Here is a 5,402-nt window from a genome sequence, read left to right on the forward strand (position 1 = left end):
CACGCCCAATGACGTACGCAGGTTAAACCAGTCCAAAAATAAATAAATACATGAATAAATAAATCAAGCTTTAGCCACTCTGCCGCAATCGTGGCCCCCTCTGAAGGTGCTGCTGAAATGTACCAAAATGGTCTACAAATTAACAGAACCCCAAATTAATTCATTCCATGCACGGTGACGGCATGGCTGCTTTACGGTTTTTGCACGAGCTGGAGCCGCTCGATTCCCCCAGCACGGCGTCATGAAAAAAATAAAAGACAGTTGTGCTGCTGTGCCTGCAGATGTGGTTTGCCATTTAAGAGCCAACAGAAAGGCCAAATGTGACGCTTCAAATGTCAAAACAGCTCACTATTCATCATGAGACCGACTGTTTGCGACTCTGACATTAAAAACATTGTACGGCACACCACCGAACAAAAATGTCATAAAAAGTAAACACTGTGTATGGAAAGAGTCATGATTTCGTCTCAATTTACTCACAAATATACTTATTCGGTGTGTAATCTGGGCCTGTTTAGTTCGAAACAAAGCTGTCATTTTGTTGAATGAATGGCAACAGTTGGACAGGTAAATTGTTTCTTCTGCCATCTAGTGGAAGAACATTGCATTGTTCCGCCTGTCACTCTAAAAAAGGCCATCTTTTTTTTGAGACGCTCCATTCATTCATGTTATTTTCTTAACCTGGAGGCCAACCCAGCTAATTTTGGACTAGAGGCGGGTTACACATAATCAAAAGCACAGACGTTTCCCCACCGCTGCTGTACATCAAACTACAAACTACAAGATTTTGCCTTCGAATTATCATCCCTCCTGGAGTCTCACACACTTTTCCAGCCTTCCATACCACGCCTTCATGTACTCCTGGAAGGATTCTTTGGGCATCCTCCGCAACTCTGTCCTCACGGCCATCTTGATGTCGTTAACAGTTTCAAAACGAGTCCCCTTAGGGGCTTTTCCACCAACCAGCCCGGGAACTTTGAGTTCCTGCTAGGAGAAGGTTCCTGTTGGCCCATGTGCTTTGTGTTTCCATCGCACTTATTACTAATAAGAGGCTAATGTTGCTCATTACTGACACCTACTGGATCTAAAAAAAAAAATAATGTTGGGATTTCAAGGTTTCAATGCCTTATTTTATATCTTAATCTAAATTTCAAATATTTTTGATACCTTTAAAACCTAATGCTTTATCCAGTTGAGGCAATTGAGAACTGATTCTCTACCTGGCTGCAGACGGTCTTTGAGGTAGGGAATTACAGGTACATTTCAATAAATTTGAATATATTTATTCTATTTTATTGAGATGACATACCAAAATAGATTGTGCAACAGAAGCTTGCAGATGACTACAGATGTGATTTATCAGCTGCATCAAATGAAATAGGGACAAGAGCCCGAAGCCTTACACAGTTCCACTACAAATTTGAGAACAATAAATCACATCTATAGTCATCTGCAGTTGTCTTTATTTATTTATATATTTATTTATTCAAAAAGAAAATTTCTTGGCATTCAGGCGATTACACTTTTCTTCATGTTCATGCAAGTCAGGGGTGTCAAACACATTTTTGTCACAGGCCACATCGTAGTTATGACTTCCCTCGGAGGGCCGCTACAACTGTGAACCCGTATAAATGAAAGATTACCTCATATACGGCAATTACATACAGTATACGCAACACATTGATGAATACTGCTTAATTCACTTAATACCGACATACAGACAAGAACGAACGACTCTAAATCAGTTTGGCATGCATTCCAATCGCTGACCAATTACAAGCGACGATCCCCCAAGCTGAGAACAATAGTAGACTAGTTGACGACTTGAATACCTTCTACTGCAGATTTGAAAAGGACACTTTCACACCCCACACCCACCGAGCCGCGCCAATCACACCTCTGACTTCTGCGTTAACCATCCACAAAGAGGATGTGAGATGCATCTTCAAACAACAAAAGATTAACAAAGCAAGCGGCAGGCCCAGACCATGTGTCCCCATCCTGCCTCAAAGTCTGCGCGGACCAGCTCTCTCCAGTCTTCACGCAGATCTACAACAGATCTCTGGAACTGTGCAAAGTACCATCCTGTTTCAAATGCTCCACCATCATTCCAGTCCCCAAGAAACCTACAATCTCGGGTCTAAATGACTACAGGCCTGTCGCCTTGACAACTGTGGGCATGAAGTCCTTTGAACGTCTCGTGCTGGACCACCTCAAGAGCGCCACAGGTCCCCTGCTGGACCCCCTGCAGTTTGCCTACCGTTTGCGAACGTCTGAGGAAGCACGGCCTGCCACGGGAGCTGCTGGGGCAGTTCTAAACAGCGGTCATCGAGTCAGTCCTGTGTTCTTCCATCATAGTCTGGTTTGGTGCTGCTACAAAAAAGGACAAACACCGAATGCAACGGACAATCAAAACTGCTAAAAAGATTGTCGGCACCCCCCTACCAACCCTTGAGGACTTGCACGCTGCCAGAACTAACACGAGAGCGTGCAAAATCCTCTCGGACCCTCCACATCCCGGTCACCAGCTCTTCCAGCTCCTTCCCTCAGGTAGGCGCTACCGATCAACTAGCAGACATTCCAACGGCTTCTTCCCTCTTGAAATCAACTTCTAAAACAGCTAACCTACAATTCCATTGCAACATGCTGCCATTTTGTTTGTTTTTGAGTTTGTTGTCACATTTCTGTCGGGCCAATTATATATTACTCGTGCACTCACTGTAGTAGTCTCGCCACGCTGCACTACCTGCATATCTGTTGTTGACCAATACTGGCCACTCATGCCAGAGTAGCATCTGCCCCCCTTGCACACTGACTGAGGAGTATCTGCAACATTTGCACAATCAACATTGTCCCAGATTATCGTGCTACTAGTCACTTTAAACCGCATACACTCCTTGAAGTCTCGGCGCCCTTTGCACAATGGTCATTGCACCAGAATATTGCTGTATTAGTCATTCAAACTGTTCTAAGTGCAAGAGGACTGTCAAAAAAATAAAAATAAATAAAATTGTACCGGCGTTACCAGATAACTAGCAACCCTTTATTGCTCAGTGACTGTTTTTCCTCAATGTCTTTATGTCTCAAAAGTGCTCTCTGTCAGTTGACTGTCTGTTGTCGTACTAGAGCGGCTCCAACTGCCGGAGACAAATTCCTTGTGTGTTTTTTGGACATATTTGGCAAATAAAGATTATTCTGATTCTGATAACCAGTTTTGAAATCAGAAACCTATAAAAACATGTTTTTTGACTATTACATTTCTTTTCAAAGTGGGATTGGTATAAAAAAAAAAATGCTTGCAAATATCTCAACGGTATTACGCCAGAACACAATGATCAATTTTGATTTGCTTTTGCGGGCCACATACAATGATGTGGCAGGCCGGATCTGGCCCCCGGGCCACCAGTTTGACACCTGTGAGGCAAGTTCTCCAGCTTTGGAGACTATCCGCTCACATGCCTTTTATGGACCTTTTATTCACCATGTGCTACGATGTAATGTAATATTTCACTTGTTACTATGTCACATGGTACAGTTTGTATATGTATTTGTTTCTATTTTGCTTTGCTTTACTCTGCTGTCTGCAGCCAGGTTGGCATTGCAAATACCTTACCTCCATAAGGTTCTACCTGGTCTGATTAGTCTCGTCATCACACTCGCTCAGTTCATTGCTTGACGACCTGACACAGAGTATAGAAAAGAGTGTGGGGAAAACGTTCAACGAGGTCACGGTTACATACTCTAGGGCGATTCTGTCGTCGGGGAAAACTCATAGTTTGTTGTTTGGGTTTGAAACAGTTTTGTAACACCAGTCCTGTAATTTTTCTGCCACACCTCGTGCTAATGTACGTCAGAGGCTAACTGTTTTCCTCCAAGGTAAATGTTTGTACTATTTCCATATCTGAAAAGTTGCATGTGTATTTCCAAGATGAAAAGTCAAAGATAGAAAAAGGAAAATAGAGTAAATTAAAAAAAAAGTGTAATTGTTCTGTGGTTTTTGATTAAGTGCAGAACACGGACATTTTCTATTTAAAGAACGCACCTTACTGTACAGAACATTTAATTGCCACTCCTCTCCAAAAAATAATCTAAATGGAAACTTCATCAAATAAACATTTATAGCCTGTCTTGTCACGTGTTAGTAATACGCAAGTAATTATGACTTAGTTTAAGAAACCAGGTAAAACGTTACTACTGTGACTATTGTGAAAGTTCGCATTATTGTGGCCGTGAAGGTGGCTTGAATCGAAATATTGCTTCAGAAGCTTTGAAGCCCTCTGGTGGCTGATTACAGTAGATCATGGACCCTGTTCCCTTCATTTACAGTATGTGATAGGAACAGCCGCCATTTTCTCAAAAGTTAATAATCTTGAATGATAGCTAAGATATTTTCTGTTGAATTATTTATTTTATACAGAGTATTATTTAATACACGTTTTATATGACGCAATCATTATAATTAAAATGAATGTATAACATGTATATACTGTATATAATACTGTTATTAAGCAAAATAATCAAGAAATATTGATAACATGGTATTTCAATATCGAATTGATATCTTTAAGAAAAGTACCACAGCACAGTGGATGTCTGGTTAGCACATCTGCCTCACAGTTCTGAGGCCTCGCCTGTGTGGAGTTTGGACGTTCTCCCCGTGCCCGCGTAGGTTTTCCCCGGGAACGCCGGTTTCCGCCCACATCCCAAAAAACATGCGTGGTAGGTTAATTGCAGACTCTAAATTGCCCATAAGTGTGAATGTGAGTGCGAATGGTTGTTTTTTTCTATGTGCCCTGCGACTGACTGGCGACCAGTTCCGGTTGTACCTCCAGCACGCCTGCGACCCTAGTGAGGTAAGCAGTATGGAAAATGGATGGATGGATGGATGAAATGTAGCAGTGCATAGAATAGTGTGAACACAGGAAGTGGTTTTCAGTGTCTGTCAAACCAATGTGCAGGAAGTGCCGCCTCGCTTCACAGGAAACTTATCTCAACAGTCAATATACATAAATGGATCAGTTGCTACTGTCGCCCTCGTTTCCATATTGCTCATGTGCAGTGTTATTAAGCATTAATCAAAAGATCCGGATAAGGTAGCCTATGTGGTATGAGTTCTTCATGTATTATTTTATCTGAAAATATTAACACTTTACCTCATGAAGAAAACATGAAGGATGGTAAGCCACAGTTAATGTATGTATGTATGTAGTTTATGTATTCAATTATGCTCCAAGAAATTACTGAGAGACAGAATGATTCAAAACCAGACAGGCTAACAGGCTTTGTTTGAGGTAAGGCTACACATGACAGAATTTAATGTTTGAACATTTCAGCTTCTTTCAAATAAATCACTAAATAGAAAGAAAAAAAAACACTATGCAAGTCTCAAACGCCATCTAAAG

Source organism: Phycodurus eques, chromosome 6, assembly GCF_024500275.1.
Source record: "Phycodurus eques isolate BA_2022a chromosome 6, UOR_Pequ_1.1, whole genome shotgun sequence".
In the NCBI taxonomy this organism is placed as follows: domain Eukaryota; kingdom Metazoa; phylum Chordata; class Actinopteri; order Syngnathiformes; family Syngnathidae; genus Phycodurus; species Phycodurus eques.